Source organism: Pristis pectinata, chromosome 1, assembly GCF_009764475.1.
Source record: "Pristis pectinata isolate sPriPec2 chromosome 1, sPriPec2.1.pri, whole genome shotgun sequence".
Lineage (NCBI taxonomy): Eukaryota > Metazoa > Chordata > Chondrichthyes > Rhinopristiformes > Pristidae > Pristis > Pristis pectinata.
Window position 1 is genome coordinate 60,832,491 of NC_067405.1, and position 19,298 is coordinate 60,851,788.

The 19,298-nt window shown below is 42.2% G+C and overlaps 1 protein-coding gene across 6 annotated transcripts in view; it reads right to left on the reverse strand.

Moving 5' to 3' along the window:
- LOC127571220 (diacylglycerol kinase beta) overlaps positions 1-19,298 on the reverse strand; it is a 450,652-nt gene that overhangs the window by 171,917 nt on the left and 259,437 nt on the right. The window lies entirely within an intron of this gene.

Sequence of the window (19,298 nt, forward strand, 5' to 3'; positions counted from 1 at the left end):
TTTCAACCCAGTAGAATGAATATCATTGACTCAAAAATTAATGCGTACTTATGCAGTTCTCTTTAATACCAATAACATATTAGTGATGAGGAGAGGTTGGAGAGGCTAGGTCTGTTTTCCCTGGAGCGGAGGAGGTTAAGAAGTGACATGACTGAGATATATAAAATTATGAGGGGCACAGGTAGGGGAGATTGCAGGAAACTTCCCCCCTTATCAGAGGTGAATAAAACTAGAAGACAGAGATTTAGGATAAGGGGTAAGAGGTTTAGAGGAGATCTGAGGGGGACCTTTTTCACCCTGATTGGTGAGTACCTGGAATGCACTGCCAGAAAGATTGGTGGTAGCAGAATCACTGACAGCATTTAAGAGGTATCTAGATGAATACTTAAATGGCCTTGGCAGAGAAGCCTACAGGCCAAGCACTGGAAGATGGGATTAACAGGGATGGGTGTCCACTGGTCAATCTGAGCTGAATGGCCTGTTTCCTTCCTGTATTCTACAACTCTAACCCAGCTAAAATAGAAGGACTAAGTAATCTTCAATTTAGTTGAGTCTCAGTTAATTCCATATTTGACTTAAAACCACAGTCAACACTACCTAAAGACATTTTATCATTCACCTCTTTTGAAGCACTTCAAGAAGCTTTTTTCTCTCATTAAAGGCTTTATATAAATGTAAGTTGCTGAAAAAAAAGTATCTGACTGCAGAAGCATGATCATAGTGGTCAGCTTTTATGGAACTCCAATGCATTTTTTGTTAAAAAGAAACCTGCCTTTATATAATAGTAGAACGTAATAGCATTTGAAAATAATTTAAAACAGCCACTTTTCTCTCTGCAGGGCCCAGGCAATATCTGGTGAATTTTTGATCTTCAAACGCTCTTCAACATATTCTGTTGAAAGCCTACGTATTTTGCTTTCCTTTTTATCTTGGTCCTTGCAAGCTATGTTATTTGAAACAACCAGCAGAACTTCAAATAACTATAGTTGAGTATGTATTGCGTCTTGTGCTTTGGTTACAAAATTGTCCCGTGGATAACTGAAATATCCATACCAGTAATACATCATAGTTGTTAATACACAGTACCTTCCTGTAATATACCTGTAACAGTGTTTTGATAATCACAACATACAACCTCAGTGTTTGATGCTTACACGAAGGAACTCTCTGCAATCCATCATGCTAATTTAAAGTTAGAATTTTAGGAACATGTCAATATTAGTTTGAGTATTAACCCTTACACCACAGACCTCATTATAATACTTCCAAAACCCAACCCAGACTGGAAAATATCTCTATACTTCAATCACGTCACACATTAGAACTTGGAAAAAATCTCCATAATCTAGATTTTCTCAGAATTTTACAGATGCATCAAATATCTGCTGAGAGCAAAATCCATTTGGCATTTTGATAACTTTTTTGTAGGTATTTTAATAAATGATGTATCCACTGTGCATAACCGTCAACCACTAAACAGGCGTATGCGGAGGCCTACACTCTGGTTTCCCTAGGCATTATTTGTGACAATTTGGGCATATTCATGATCTTGATATCTATCAATTCACCTGGCCTGCATTTTAAATAATGGTTTTGCTACATTCAAGAAAAAATCACTGAAAACCAAATTACTCTTGCTTTTGGATATTTCTTTTGAGTAAAAATTATTTAGTTCCTTTCTCAGGAAATGTTCTTTATATGTAGATGGACTCGTGTAAGGAAAATGAGGGGAGATCCTTGAATAGAAAGAAGAGTCACATGGTATTTGAAAGGATTTGCAAGCAGGAAAGAGATGACCAGCGGAGTGAGGAATGGGCTTTGATAGTCACATCTCTGTCCAGGGTCTTTCTTACGATGGACAAATCACATATGGGATGAACACCAGATTGCCTTAAATATAGGATTGCATTGCATTGCTTGCTACTAAAAGTATTGAAGTAATTGAAAAGAATAGTAAATAGGAATCATGTTCTAGACACAGCAGTACTGCAAAGCTTAATGGGAAATAACAGGAAATCAGGCTCAGACACTGTGTCCCAATCACATTCAAATTACTGAAAATCATGAGTAAACAAAGCCACTTTGCTGGTCTGATTATCAAAGATATATATTTAAATAAGGTCCTTTGATATGATTTCTAACATGCAAAGCATCACAAAAAAAGGACAAATCCAATTAAGCTAATTAGCACCCCATCAATCTATTCTCGATATCAGCATGATGATGAAAGATGCCATTGACTGTGCTATCAAGCAGTATTTACTCACTGATTCGCAACTTGCATTTCACCATGACTGCACAGCCCCAGACCTTATAACAACCTTGGTCCATCTGGGACCAAAGACGTGAACTTCAGAAGCAATGAAAAAGTGACTGCCCTTGACATCATGGCAGCATTTGAAAAAAACTGGCATCACGTAACCTTGGTAACACTGAAGACAATGCAAATCAAGACGAAAAGTCTCCATTCGCTGCTGTCAGACTCTGTACAAAGGAAGACAATTGTGATTTTTGGAGGTCAGTCATCCTGGCCCTAGGATATCACTACAGGACTTCCAGTGCCCTGGGGGAATCTTCAGTTGCTTCAACGGTGACTTCCTTCCATCACTTGTTTAGAAGTAGAAGGTTTGCATAGCCCCTCGGATAGTGAAGCAACCCGTGCCTGCATCAAAGAACTAAATAACATCCAGGAAATAGGGTGATAAATGGCAAATAATATTTGTGTCACACAAGAGGCAAACAATGACTGCCATCAATAAGAGACAGTGTAAACTCTCACTCAATGGCTTTACCTTCACAGAATCATCCACTATCAACATTCAAGGGTCATCACTAACCAGAAACTTAACACCATGGCTACAAAAGCAGGTCAGAGACTGGTAATCCTGTGACAAATGACTCCCTAAGACCTTTCCATCATCTACTGAGTACAATCAAGATCACAGTAGAAAACTTTTCAGTTGCTTGGATGAGTGCCGCTCCAAAAAAAATGCAAGAAACTTGACACCATTCAGAAAAAAAAAGCCATGGAACTGTGCCGATTCTACCACCCTAAATATTTAGGGTGATATTAGGGTGATACCCTGATGCACTATGACTACAGAGTGTAGCAACTACTAAATGCACTGCAGCTATTTACCAAGGTTACTTTGTCAGCATCTCCCAAACTCACGATCTCCACCATCTAAAAGCTCAAGATCAGCAGGCATATGGGAATGCCACATCTTGCATGTTGCTCAACAACTTACAAATCATACTTACTTGAAACATATCACATTCCTTCACCTTTGCATATAGCTCCATACCCAACAACAGTAGACTGCAGCAGGTTCAAGGGGTGACTGAACCCCACTTTATTAAGGACATTTAAAGAAGGACAACATTTTGCAACACACACTCATAAATAAATAATAAAGAAATATTTATTGTCTTTATGAACTGAGTACATTTTACTTGGGCTGAGTTCTTAAAGATCATTTTTGCTGTTAAAGGGTTAGATGGTTTTGCATGGGTGGAACAATATTAATGCATGTTAGTCCAGTCATTAGTTACTTTTGAGATAGTTGCCATAGTTATCAGTTTATTTCTGCTGCCTCTTGTTTAGTTCACATTTCTATCGACTTCTATCATTTAAGTTGATCCATACAAAATGCATATTCCTTTCCGAGCTTGGTACCTGTATTATGCTTCTGATGAGAGTGCATTCAGTGCTCATCAAATGCAGATTCAAAGATTAATGCCGGCTGTCTGCACCTGTAATGTTTAAGGTACTCCAATTTCGCACTTTGTCATGTTAGCAATAAATATAAAACTGTTTTCCTGGGATTTAGGGTGTTCCCAACTGCTCCAGATTGAGCCACAGGCATCTGGAGCAAGGCTGCCCATTTGGTGGAATTGAAAGTTACCTCCACATGAAACCAGCGCATTACCAAATCGGTGTGGGCTACTTCAGGATCTTTTGCAATAGCAGACATTCTGCAGTGCACCTCTGCATCAAACAGATGTGAGAGGTTTCAAATCCTTAAAAAATCAAAAAAAACTGCAGAAATACTTTTCTAAAATTAAGGTAGAAGATGCTGAAAATACTCATTAGGTCAGAAACAACAAGATGCTGGAGGAACTCAGCAGGTCAGGCAGCATCCGTGGAGAAAAACAGACGGTCAATGTTTCGGGTCAGGACCCTCCTTCAGGACTGAAGATAAGAAAAGGGGAAGCCCAATATATAAGGGGGAAAAACAGAGCAGTGATAGGTGGACAAAAGAGGGGAGGCGGGGTGGGCACAAGGTGGTGATAGGTAGATGCAGGTAAGAGATAGTGATAGGCAGGTGCGGGGGAGGAGGGGAGAGCAGATCCACCAGGGGGTGGGTCAAAGGTATGGAGCAGGCGGCATGGGAGGAGAGAGAAAAAAATGGCGAGGAGAAAAAAGAGAGGCTAGGAAAGGGAAGAAAAGAAGAGGCAGGGTGGGGGTTGGTTTACTTAAGGTGGGAGAATTCGATGATCACGCGGTTAGGCTGTAAGGTCTCAAGACAGAAAATGAGGTGCTGTTCCTCCAGTTTGCGCTTGGAATTCTCCTGGCAGTGGAGGAGGCCAAGGGCTGTCATATCAGTGATGGAGTCGGAGGGGGAGTTGAAGCGACTGGCAACAGGGAATGCTGATCGCGATTATAAACAAAGCACAAGTGTTCTACGAAACGGTCACCTAGTCTGTGTTTGGTCTCACCAATGTAGAGGAGGCCACACTTGGAGCACCAAACACAGTAGATAATATTAGGGGAGGTGCAGCTGAATCTCTGCCTCACCTGAAAGGACTGTTTGAGTCCCTGGATGGAGGGGCAGGTGTTGCACCTATGGCGGGAGGCAGTGGAAAGTCCCCGGGGTGGGAGCGGGATGGGCAGGGAGGGAGGAGTGAACTAGGGAGTCGCGGAGATGCTGGTCCCTGCGAAAGGCTGAAAGGGGAAGATGTGCTTGGTGGTGGGGTCCTGTTGGAGATGGCGGAAGTGGTGGAGAATGATGTGTTGGATACGTAGACTGGTGGGATGAAATGAGAGAACAAGGGGGACCCTATCCCTGTGGGGTCTGGGAGGGGTAGGGGTGAGACCAGAGGTGCAGGAAATGGCAGAGATGTGGGTGCAAGCTCTCTCGACCACAGTAGGGGGTAAGCTATGGTTAGTAAAGAAATTGGACATCTCAGATGTCCTGCACTGGAAAACCTCATCATGGGAACAGATGCTGCGGAGGCAGAGAAATTGAGAGAAAGGGATCGTGTCCTTGCAAGAGACGGTGAGAGGAACTGTGATCAAGGTAGCTGTGGGCATCAGTGGGTTTGTAGAAGATGTCAGTGGATAAAGAAACTCCTGAGATGGAGATGGAGAGATTGAGAAAGGAGAGAGAGGTACTAGAGAAAGTCAAAGTGAATCGGAGAGCTGGGTGAAAATTAGTGGCAAAATTTATGAAACAGTTGAGTTCCACACGGGTGCAAGAGGTGGCACCAATGCCGTCATCGATATAGTGGAGAAAGAGTTGAGGGATGGGGCTGGAGTAGGCCTGGAAAAGAGTCTGTTCAACGTAGCCAACAAAAAGGCAGGCATCATAGCTGGGGCCCATGCAAGTGCCCATAGCTATGCCCTTGGTCTGTAGAAAGTGAGAGGAATCGAAAGAGAAGTTGTTTAGAGTGAGGACAATTTCAGCTAGGCGGAGGACAGTGTTAGTGCAAGGGGACTGGTTCTGCCTCTGGTCGAGAAAGAAGCAGAGGGCGGTGAGGCCGTTATGACAGTGATAAAAACAGAAAATGCTGGAAGCACTCAACAGGTCAGGCAGCATATGTGGAAGTGAAACAGTTAACGATTTCAGGTTGTTTATTAAGACTACATCAGAGTAGTTGCAGAACATTTTGTAGATGGTATTCACAATAGTCGGGTGCATCATGATGGTTAGCAAAGAAAACATTATCTCTTACCTGCATCTACCTATCACCACCTTGTGCCCAGCCCACCTCCCCTCTTTTGTCCACCTATCACTGCTCTGTTTCTCCCCCTATATATTGGGTTTCCCCTTTTCCTATCTTCAGTTCTGAAGAAGGGTCCTGACCCGAAACGTTGACCATCCGTTTTTCTCCACGGATGCTGCCTGACTTGCTGAGTTCCTCCAGCACCTTGTTTTTTTTCACATCTAGATTCCAGCATCTGCAGTCATTTGTTTCCCTCATTAGGTCAGGCAGCATCTGTGGAAAATGAAAAGTTAACATTCCAGGTCAAAAACCCTTCATCAGAATTGGGAGCTGCATCAACACTCAGGAAACATGTCATCAATGGGCAAAAAACAGTCCATTTAATTGGCCACCATCCTAAACATTCATTCTTTCCACTATTGCACGCAACTATTGTGAATACTATCTACAAAAATGTTCTGCAACTACTCTGATGTAGTCCTACTAAAGAGTCTTCAACCTAAAACTGTTAATTGTTTCTATTTCCACATATGCTGCCTGACCTGTTAAATGCTTTCAGCATTTTCTGTTTTTATTTGCAAGTCCTTTATCAGTTTCACTATTGCTTGAAGCAATCAGCTGGACAAGAGGATTTTAGGCTTCCCAAGAGGGCAAATTGCCTGAGGTGACAACCATGTGGTTATCAGGGTTCCTAATATCAACCTTATGGCTGACACACAAGTATCCTGTTACAGAGCATATTGATTTTTATTCTGCCTGACAAAGCCATCATAGCATCAGTAAATGGCAGCCCAGAATGGTGAAAAATCTGGAGGTGATGCTTCTTAGGAACGCAGGCGATTGTCTGCATCCATCGCTCTAAGAAGTCTGTAACAGCAGGGGTAGGTTTAGTTAAGTATCCTGAATGCTATTGCACCCCACCAAAACTACTCAAAATGTTAATTTTTTAAAGACACTGAGCCACTATTTATTTTTTAATAACTAAAACCTCCATTGCCTAAATTTAAGTTATTATATATTTCACAATGTAATCATTTTATTTACTGTTTGAATTAACTTTTAATATAAAAACACAAAACTGGAGACCTCTAAAAATGTAGAATGGATCTTTTTGCCCCATGACCTTTCAATCATACTCTCCATTTTGAACAAGGGCAGTTTGCAGAATTTCTCATCATAGTTTGAGTACCAATAGGATTTAAAATGTGAGGAGTCTAAGTTCCTTGTTTTTATTTCTCTTGTGACTTTAAAAGAAACTGGAGATGGAATTCTCTAAGGTTTGTTTGCTCAGGTGAATTATTTTCATATACATGCATTGACAGTTGTGGTTTTCTGTTGTTAATTGCACACAGGCAAACATTACATGTGAGCAGGAGCACCTGTGATTCTGAAATTTTCATGATGGATAGCAAAGAAAACATTATTTATAAAGAATACATCATAAAAATTTGAATAAGCAAACAACGAATGTTTGCGTTCACTGGTTAAAATGCCTAGGTAAGGGTGACCTAAAAGCTAGTTTGTTGACTTAGCAATTTTTGACCTTTATTAGCAAGTTGTCGTGCATCCAACGTGATCTTTATTCACTTATTTTAAGCAAGAATATTATGCGCAAATAAGCTATCAGTGTCAGCAGGGTGTTTAGTGTTTGTTGCTTGCCACATGTAATATACTAATGCACTGCCATAGAAATGCTTGATAGCCTGGGAAGTCACGCCAGTGCATATGGAAAGGACAGGACAGTTCTCAGGGTGTAATGAAGTCTCCCTCTCTCAAGTGCCAGCTAAACGATTACTCAACTCTTTTGGCCATCTTCAATCAGGCTTCACTGATGCATCTATATAGAATGGGCTTTCACCAGAGAGGGTCAATAATACCCTGACTGATGTCCCATTAAGTTGGACTGTTATTAGTTGTTGCAACAGATCATCTACATCTTCAGAAATACAACAGTTTTAATATTTAACCAGATGTTGGATCCAGGTGCTGGACAACCCACATATTAAAACTGTATGCTGAAAAGAGCTAATGTAATATTACAACACAAAGTTTGCTCCTTGCATTAAACATAAACTATTGGCCAGGGACATGTTATCAGCTCCTTAGTGTTCAATGTTTCCAAATGTTCAAAATTGCAAATCTGAGAACAAATTGTCTCTTTCCTCAAATGACAAGGCTCTAGTACATTTCTGTTTTGTATCATCATTCAACTTTCCTGGCCTCTACTTTCTTAGAAGCTGAAGGAGATTTGGCATGTCACCAAATACCCTAACAAACTTTCACAGATGCACTGTAGAAAGTATCAAAACTGGTTATATCATGGCCTGGTATTTCAATTCCAATGCACAGGATCACAAGAGGCTGCAGAGTAGTGGACACAGCCTGGTCCATTACAGGCACAGCCTTCCCCACCATTGACATCACCTGCAGGAAGCACTGCCTCAAGAAGGTGGCATCTTTCGTCAAAGATCCCCACCATCCGGGCCATGTCCTTTTCTCGCTACTACCGTCAGGCAGGAGGTAAAGAAGCCTTAAGTCCCACACCAACAGGTTCAGGAACAGTTAGAACATAGGACAGTACAGTCCTTCGGCCCACAATGTTGTGCCAACCTACGTAAACCTTATCCACATTCTATTCTCCTCTCTACTTCACCTCCCATAACCCTCTATTTTTCTTTCATCCATGTGCCTATCTAAGAGTCTCTTGAATGACCCCATCGTATCAGCACCTAACCCCCCCTCTCTGGCAGTGCATTCTAGGCACCCACCACTCTATGTGTAAAAAACCTACCTCTGACATCCCCCCTAAACTTTCCTCCACTCACCTTAAACGGGTGACCTCTAGTATTGACCATTACCGCCCTGGGGAAAAGATGCTGGCTGTCCGCTCTGTCTATGCCTCTCATAATCTGATATACCTCTATCAAGTCTCCTCTCATCCTCCGTCTCTCCAAGGAGAAAAACCCTAACTTGCTCAGCCTCTCCTCATAAGATGTGTTTTCCAATCGAAGCAGCATTCTTGTAAATCTCCTCTGCACCTTCTCCAAAGCTTCCACATCCTCCTTATAATGTGGTCACCAGAACTGAACACAATATTCCAGATGTGGCCTAACCAGGGTCTTATAGAGCTGCAACATTACCTCTCTGCTCTTGAATTCAATCCCCCGAAGGCCAGCATACCATACACCTTTTTAACCACCCTATCAACTTAAGCGGCAACTTTGAGTGATCTATGGACTTGGACTCCAAGATCCCTCTGTTCCTGCACACTGCTCAGAATCCTGCCATTAACCTTGTACTCTGCCTTCATGTCCGTTCTTCCAAAGTGTATCACTTCACACTTTTCCGGATTGAACCCTATCTGCCACTTCTCTGCCCAACTCTGCATCCTGTCTATCTCCTGTTGTAACCTATGACAACTTTCTACACTATCCACAACCCCTCCAACCTTCGTGTCATCTGCAAACTTACTAACCCAACCCCCCACTTCCTCATCCAAGTCATTTATAAAAATTACAAAGAGCAGGGGTCCCAGAACAGAACCGACTTCCAGGCAGAATATTCTCTATCTACTACCACCCTCTGTCTTCTGTGGGCAAGCCAATTTCAAATCCACACAGCCAATTTTCCATGGAACCCATACCTCATGACCTCCTGGATGAGCCTACCATGGGGAACCTTGTCAAATGCCTTGCTAAAATCCATATATACCACATCCACCACTCTACCTTCATCTATCTGTCTTGTCACTTCCTTAAAAAACTGTATTAAGCTCGTGAGGCATGACCTGCCCTTCCCAAAGCCATGTTGACTATCCCTTATAAGACTATGCATCTCCAAATGCTCATAAACCTTGTCCCTAAGAATCCTCTCCAATAGCTTGCCTATCACTGACATAAGACTAACTGGTCTAAAATTCCCAGGCTTATCCCTTTTGCCTTTCTTGAACAATGGAACAACATTTACCATCCTCCAAACCTCCAGTACCACTCCTGTGGCCAAGGAGGACTAGAAGATCATTGTTAACTTTCCAGCAATCTCTTCCCTCGCTTTCCATAGTACCCTGGGGTATATCTTATCTGACCCCAGAGACATATCTATCCTAATGCTTTTTAGTAGCTCCAACACTGCTTCTTTCTTAACCTCAACATGCTCCAACACATTTGCCTGTTCTGCGCTAACCTCCCCTTTGTCTAAGTCCCTCTCCTCGGTGAACACTGAAGCAAAGTATTCATTCGGAACCTCCCCTACCTCCTTCGCCTCCAGATACATTTTCCCCCCTTATCCCTGAGCGGTCCTACCCTCACCCTCGTCAATCTTTTGTTCATCACATATGTGTAGAATGCCTCAGGGTTCTCCTAAACCCTACTTGCCAAGGCCTTCTCATGCCCTCTTCTAGCTCTCCTAAGTCCCTTCTTAAGCTCCTTCCTGGCTACCTTAATAACTCTCAAGAGCCATGACTGATTTTTGCTTCCTAAACCTTAAATAAAGCTTCCTTCTTTCTCTTGACTAAACCTTCCATCTCTCTTCACCCTACCATCCTTGCCTTGTCTCAATCGAACAAACCTATCTAGAGCCCCATGTGAGTGGTCCCTAAACAATTTCCACATTTCTGCAGTGCATTTACCAGAGAATGATTTATGCTTCCAAGTCCCTGCCTAATACCATCGTAATTTGCTCTCCCCCAATTAAATACTTTCCCATAATGTCTGCTCCTATCCTTGTCCATGGCTATGCTAAAGGTGAAAAGCTCGCCCACTGAGAGGTCTGTCACCTGACCAGGTTCATTGCTTAGTACCAGATCCAGCATGGCTTCTCCTCTGGTAGGCCTGTCTACATACTGTGTCAGGAATCCTTCCTGTACACACCTAACAAATTCTGCCCCATCTAAACCTTCTGCACTAAGGAGGTGCCAAACAATATTAGGAAAGTTGAAGTCACCCATGACAACAACCCTGTTATTTTTGCACCTTTTCAAAATCTGCCTACTTATCTGCTTCTCAGTGTCCCGGAGGCTATTTGGGGGCATACAGAATACTCCCAATAGAGTGATTGCTCCCTTCCTGTTTCTGACTTCCACCCACACTCCCTTCCTACAGCTGTCATACTATCCCTAATTAGCAATGCCACTACCCCCCCACCCCTGCTACCTCCCACCCTATCTCTTTTGAAACATCTGAACCCCGGAACATCAAGCAGCCACTCCTGCCCTCGTGACAACCAGGTCTTTGTAATGGCCACGACATTGTAATTCCATGTACTGTTCCATGCTTTAATTTCATCACCCTTATTCCTAACACTTCTCGCATTAAAGTAAACACATTTCAACCCATCTAACTGACTGCATTTATGCCCTATCCCCTGCCTATCCTTCCTCACCTTCTCTGTACAGATCCCATCTACTTCTACACCAACTGATCCATCAACTAATGTAACACTCTGGTTCCCATCCCCTTGCCAACCTAGTTTAAACCCTCCCCAACAGCTCTAGCAAACCTACCCGCAAGGACATTGGTCCCTCTCGAGTTCAGGTGCAACCCGTCCCTTCTGTACAGGTTGTATCTATCCCAGAAGAGATCCCAATGATCCACAAATCTGAACCCCTGACCCCTGCACCAACTCTTCAGCCACTCATTTATCTGCCTTATCCTCCTATTCCTTCCCTCCCTGGCAGGTGGCACAGGCGGCAATCCAGAGATTCCTACCCTTGAGGTCTTTTCAACTTCCTTCCTAACTCCCAAAACACGCTCTTCAGGACGTTGTGAGCACCACGACTTTTGGCTGCTCACCCTCCCCCTTAAGAAAACTGTGCACTCGATCCGAGACATCCTTGACCCTGACACCTGGGAGGCAACATACCATCCGGGAGTCTCGTTCTTGTCCACAGAATCTCCTGTCTGCTCCCCTAATCAATGAATCCCCTATCACTATCACACTCCTCTTCCCCTCCCCCCTTCCTTTCTGAGCCACAGAGCCAGACTCCGTGCCAGAGATCTGGCTGCTGTGGCTCTCCACCGGTAATTCATCCTCCCCAACAGTATCCAAAACGATATACCTGTTATCAAGGGGAATGGTCACCGGGGTATCCTGTACTGACTGCCTATTCCTTTTCCCCCTCCTAACGGTTACCCAACTACCTACATCCTGCACCCTAGATGTAACTGCCTCCTGGTAACTCCTGTCTATCATCTCTCCACCTTCCCGAATGATCCGGAGTTCATCCAGCTGCAGCTCCAGCTCCTTAACGCAGTCTGTGAGGAAGTGCACTGTGAGGATGCACTTCCTGCAGGCGTAGTCCTCCGGGACACTGGAGGACTCCTTGACTTCCCACACCCTACAAAATAACAAAGGAAGAAAGAGAACCTACCAGAAGAAGCCTCCGCTCACCTAGTCCGAAACCTCTTAAGCCAAAGCCTCAATTCCCCACTCTGACACTGTTCACTCCAAAACTGACCGCTCCGCTTGACTCTATTGGCAGCTGCTGCCTAATTATGCAATTAGCTAACCAACAGATCTGTCAACTCACCACAGCAGCAAAAACTACAAAAGCGGGCCTACCTTTTTAAACTGCTTCCCGCTCTCATTCTTGTTGTCGCTCTGGTTCTCGTGATACTTACCACGGCAAACGAGACTTCCCGCTCCCGTGCTCGTACTACTCACCACAGCAACTTTCCTACAACCATCAGGTTCTTGAACCAACCTGCGCAACCCTAATCCTACCTCAACAATGGAACACTACGGACCACCTCTTGCACTGCCATGGACTTGTCGGTGTCTTTTTCTGCACTAAAGTCTGTGTTACACAAGTCTTTTTCTTCATTATCTTGTATAATTTATGTTCTGTGTTTTGTCTGAATCTACATGCCTACGATGCTGCTGCAAGCAAGTTTTTCATTGTACGTGTACCTCACTGTATTCGTGCACATGACAATAAATTTGACTCGACTCTCTTTTTCTTTAAAAGCAGTTTAAACTGCTGGAAGAATTTTGTACTGCGCATGTGGGCTTCGGTTTGGCTTTGGGTTATTTCCAAGATACCATGGCTCTGTTTGAGGCAGTGCTTTCTCACAATGTTTCTACTTTGTTGCACTTAGTGTGGTGTAAGCATCTTTACTTCTGTAACATTGCATCATGGCTCCTTTACTCTTCGTCTTCCCATGAGCCTTTGCCTCATCATGTCCCTTCCACTCTTGCTGTTTATCCTCCTTCACCACCTTTGCTCATGCATGGTCACCAGTTAATCTCCTCTGAAGGCTGGGTCAACTAACTAATCCAGCTTCCAAAGCTCCCAGTTATTGCTTTTCTGTCACTTAGATGGGAACTGACTGTTGTTTTATTAAAGCACACAGTGTGCACTTTTACTGTATCATACAATCAGTAAATAAAATTAAAACATTTACTGTAGCCTTTAATCAACTAACAGCTGTTTCCAGGCTAATTGCTTAGAAACTAGATAAAACTCTTTGTGCTGCAGTTCTAAGTGTTCAATATAGATTTGCTCGGATGATGATTATGGCTGAATAGTGAGCTGGGGGACCACTTGTTTAAAAACATAAGTGCACCATACATGGGATTGGCAGGAAGGACAAAAATCGTTTACTTTGGTGTGTAAGTTTTAAATTTGCAGCCATGCCTCACTGAGTGATGAGAGGAGACATTTATTCCCTAGTTTCCACAACACTGCCAAAATATAATCCCTCCCTATATCAGACCCTACTCAATGCTCACAGACCCTATACTCCCTACAAAAGCTCCTGAATCCAAGAACCATCCGGTGATTCATAATTTGGAGAAATTCTCAAAAACACATCTCAAGACTACCATCCTCATACCCGAATACTACTCGCAGCTCCTTGCTGAATTAGTTACAAGGACTTAATTCATAAGGGTAAAAAAGGAATTATTTGTGATTATCATTGTCACTAAAACTATCCAAAGTTTAGCAAAAAACAAAATGCTGGAGGAACTCATTGGGTCAGGCAGCATCTATGAAGGGAAACAGACAACCGGAATTTTGGGTCAAGACCCTTCATCTGGACTAAAAGAGGGCAGATGTCAGTATAAAGAGGTGAGGAGAAGGGGTGGGGGCAAGAAGTAGCAAGTGATTGGTTGATCCAGGTGAGGAGGGGAGATAGGCAGACAGAGGAGCCCAGTTCCTCCTACTACCGACCCCATACCTCCCAGGCCCCATCACCCTGTTTCCCCTCCTCCCCACTCCATCTGCCCATCACCCCCACACTCCCCCCACTGGGTCCCCTCCACCTGCTGTTCCCATCTGTCTACCCCAGCTCCCTTATTTGGTTCCATGCTTATCCCACCCCCCCACCACCGATCCCTCCTCCAACCTTGTCCATAGCATTCAATTCTCTCGATATGGCCACTTCAGCCAAGCACAGACTAGGCAACTGCTTTGCCAACCACTTGTGCTCTGTCCGCCAGGGCCGTCTGGAGTTCCTGGTTGCAAACCGTTTTAATTCCCCTCCCCTTAACATATTGCTCCAAACACTAATTTTAAAGTAATGTGCAATGTGGCAGCTTTCCCTAAACTAACAGTTCTATGGTTGCGCTACAGCTGAGTAGCAGCAATGTAAAATACCACATATTATTTTAAAAATAAAAACAGAAAATTCTGGAAATACTCAACAGACCAGGCTCCATCTGCAGGGAGAGAAGTAGAGTTAATGATTCAGGTCAAAGAAACATTAGAAGAAGCACAGGTTCTGACAAAGGGTCTTCGACCCGAAACGTTAACTGATTTTATTCCCACAGATGACGCCTGACCTGCTGAGCATTTCCAGCATTTCCTGCTTTTATTTTATACTTCCAGCATCTGCAGCCTTTTTGATTTTCATATATTATTCCTAGTCTTAGTGGGCCCCAGTTTAAATAAACCAAAGGTTAGTTCACCAGAATAATCTGACATTGACTTTAAGACCAAACTTGCACTTTTTAAAGTGTCTTTGATAACATTGATGCATCCAAGGTGCTTTACACCAAATGAAATACTGAACCCATGGTGGCTATTAACACACAGTAATGTTAATAACCATATCACCTTCTCAGTGAACGTCGGCTGAACAATAGATATTGGCCAGGAAAATGCTTCTCACTCTTCATCATCATAATGCCATGGAATCTTTAAGCTTGGTCTGAGAAGGCAACCAGGGCCGTGGAAAGACAGAACCCCTGTTTTTGTGCTGCACCCAAATATCAGGCTGTGTTATTTGCTCTAGTTCCTGGAATGGGAATTGAATGCACAACCCTCTGACCCAGAGGGGAGGCTGCTGTCACTGAACTGCAGTTAACACCTTTGGTGAAATAGGAATTGCTCAACAATAGTTAATGAACTTGTTCAAAAACATGGTGATAAGTTTCAGAGAATATACATATCATGCAATAAATGGCTTAAGTACAGTAGCCTGTTTTTCGTGTAGTTTCAAGGAAAAGAGATGTTGTAGTGGTGGGACATGGTGTTACTGGAATGCTCTGCAGCCTTTGAGAAAAAATTAAAAAGCAAAAGAAAGAGAAATAATGAAAACTTCACACAGGCAGATGAAATCACAACAGATAACAGAAATGGGCCATGTGTCCAATAAGTCTGTTTCTCCCTTCAACACGATCATGGTCTACCCCACTAACCCTTCATCCCGTTACTACTCAAAATTATATGAGCCTCACTACTGAATATACATATCACCCACAGGCTTCTGAGAGGGAGAATGGCAAAGGTCCTCAGCATGCAAAGGACTTTCTCCTAATCACAGTGCTATACAGCAGACATGCTACCGAGATTGTAATCCATAGGTCTAGATTCTACAACCAGAGAAACAGCCATTCTGTATCTTCCATCTCAAGCCCTCTAAACATTTTTTATGTTTAAATCAGATTACATTTCTTCTTTCTAAACTCCAGAGGATAAGAGACAATTTTATTCAATCATCCTCCTTGAGCAGCCCTCACACCTCATCAATAAAGCTGCTGAATTCTTCCTGAATCCAGAATTGTACACAGTATTCCATACAAATGAGCAATGCTACAAACAACTGCAGCTAAACTTTCTCACTCTTAATATCTTGTCACCCAGTTTGCCTGAATGTTAACTTTCTGTGATTTATGACACCCAGGTTTCTTTGAATTAAAATATCTCTGCCCTCAAAAATTTACCAAGTTGGATAAATTTACACTTTGTCATAGTACACTTTATCTGCCACTTCCTTGTCCAATCATTTAACTCCTCTCCCTCGTAATTTACTTTCCATACAGCTTTGCATCATCATTAAACGTAGATGTATCACACTTTATCTTCTTGTCAGAGCCATTGATACATGTAATAAATAGTTGATCCTTATGGAACTCAAAGTTACATCCTGCAACAACACTGAAATAATGCATTCATTGCCATGCTACTTTCTGTCTATTAATAAATAATTATCCCAAACTGATGAGTTTAATTATGCAATCAATTGCTGCATGGCATCTTCTGAAATTCCAAATATATTATTTGCACAGGTTCTCCTTTCCTACCTTGCTGGTTACACCACCAAAAACAGATTTATCAAAGGGATTTGCATTTAATAAAATTGTGTTGACCCAGCCTAATCATATTGCGATGTTCCAGTTGTCCTTTTATCATATTCTTGGTATGATCATAACATCTGCTTTACTACTGATGTGAGGCTAACAGGCTTTTACTTTCCAGTCATTTCTTGCTTGATCATTTTTATTTTCTATTTTCTACCTATAACAATTTCCTTGTCATCTTTTGCTGATTTTTAAAGCTCTCCCAAATCACCAGGCTTACTATTTTTTGAAAGGATCAAAAGCCTCCTCTTGTTATCTTAACCTCTCTACTTATCACTTTTCCAGAGACATTGGTACTCATCAGGGGAACATATATTAAATGAGAATTTTGAATTATTTCTTTAAATCTTTGATGCTGCTAATATCTTCAATCTAGTTTCCCAATCCACTTCAGCTAACTCAAACTTTACCATTCCTCAGTTTGCTTTATTAATATTTAAGATCCTATTTTCAAATTTAAATAGAGCAACTAAATCCTCCCCATCCCTTTTCAGTAGTAAGGAAATTTCCTTAAGCCTGGTACTGGGCAGCTAACACACTTTGGGACTACAGATCACTGATGCACATAATAATAACCATCCCCCTGCCATAACAAAATTCCCTTTTACTCACCAGGCCCAAATGATCTCCTGTACCATGGTATCTTGGTCAGTTTGCCATTTTGTTCTCATCCACATCAGTAACAAGTGCCTCAAATGTGCTGGACAATGGCAAATGCTGAGGCCCTTTTCCCACTACGGCTGTGGTTCCATAAATTGCCTGTTGCAGTAGCACCCTCTTGTCCCTGACCCCTAACCAAAGCTTAACCACGAGTGAAACTAGTGCTTTCTGAATCAGGATGCATATGTAACTCCCCCTCATGCATGGGTGTACTCAAATTCTAGCCAGCAATTCTGAAGTTTTTTGAATTGCAGCCATGTACCGCAAACATGGTTGCTTCTAATTGCACTGCTCTCTGCAAACTCCCACATGCTGCACTCTGCTGTCTTTAACCTTGTTTAGTACAATTAATTAAATTTTTATGGAATTAATTCACTTGATTTACTTTAAATTCCAAGGAGAACCACCTAACCCTCCAGCAGTGAATTCACACTCTTGTCAAATTCTCAACTTTCCATTCTATCAATAGTGCCTGTTAATGTTATACTCTGTGACTTTGCTCTCCATAGTTAATATAATTGAACTGTACAAGCGAAAGCAAAATCCTTTTGGCACACACACTCAAACTTTCCAAATCCTTAAAAAATGATAGTACAAGAATACAAGTTTCATTTGAAAGCAAAGTGACCATGTGTCTGCATCTTTTGTTTGGAAGATACTTTTTAAGATCATATTAATATTGCCAGAATAAGAGGGTCAGAACATTGCACATTAATAATTTCAGTTGTGGTGTTATTTATGTGGCAGGTTTCTATATGTCTTCCAATAAAAGCAATTTCATAAGTCATGATCAAATCAAGTCTGTTGCTACATGGCCATGTTACTGTATATTAACAGCATAGATCATTCGATAGAGACTGTTAAAATGGTGATTTCCATTACTTTTGGAGCAACTGTCATTTGGTAAAACTAATCTTGATAGTCCAATGATATATTGTTATATAGAGGCTAAATCAAGATGATCAGAAATGACGAAAATGTATTAGGTCAGATCCCCAGATCACGGGTTTCTTTCCAGAAGTCCCAGTTCTGTTGGTTTCATGGGCCTAATCTGGTGGAGACACGTTTTGGCCTGACACCTGTGCTGCTGATTGTCCACGCACTGCACCTCACCGAGCCTTAACGGGCCAGTGTTAACTTCCACAGAGCTCCCACCTATCAGGTTGGGAAGCCTGTCTGCTAAGCCTTTGCCAGTTAAACCTTGCACAAATACAAATGCCCCATTGAAATAAATGGTAGAGATCAGCTGCCAGGAGGAAGGAAGTGGAGCTTATTCTTTACATTTAATTAGATAACATGCACTTAACTGTTTTTAAAGTGTATGTGCTGTTTAGCATTTTATTAATAAAATATTTTATTTTTGATTTTTTTAAATATAAGGATTACTAAATGTTTGTGAATGTTGAAGCCAGTGCGATACATTCAATATCAGTGATGGCTCTAGCAGTCAGTGAGCCCACTGTATCTGGCTGAGAGAGCAGTTAGGACTGTGTGAGATGAGAAAGCCTTAATGCTGTGCTGAGTCCACACCACTGTGATGGGACCTGGGCTCCAAACAGTGTTTCCCAGGGGCAGGTGGCCAGCAATTTCAGGGTAAAGGAAGCTCTGCTCCAATGCACTTTATGTAAACTATCATGATGCAAACCAGAAGTGCTTCCTGCCAATCACCAACTTAACAGCAACTGTACTTTCTCCTCAAAGTTTAAGATTGAAGCAACCCATAAAAGCATTAAAATCGACCACTCTATGCTTCTGCATTCTGTTATGCTGATTTTTCATGTGCTAAGTTCTAACCTATGTAGTACAGGCCATCCCCAGGTTATGACCATCTGACTCACAGACACCTGTACATCCGGGTGTGCTCCCATAATATTATTAAATTCAAAAGTCCGACGTATGTACAAAAGTTCGTTCCTATGAATGGCAGAACTAGTTTGCTCTCTCTCCGCTTTTGGTAAATGTTCTTTCTTATCAGTCTTATGTGCTTTTGATGCCATTCGTTGTAATATTGTGGAGGTATGGTTACCACATTGAGTGATTTTTGTGTACTTTCTAACTTATGGACAAAATCGACTTACGAACGTCTGTAACAACAGAACCTGTTTGTTACC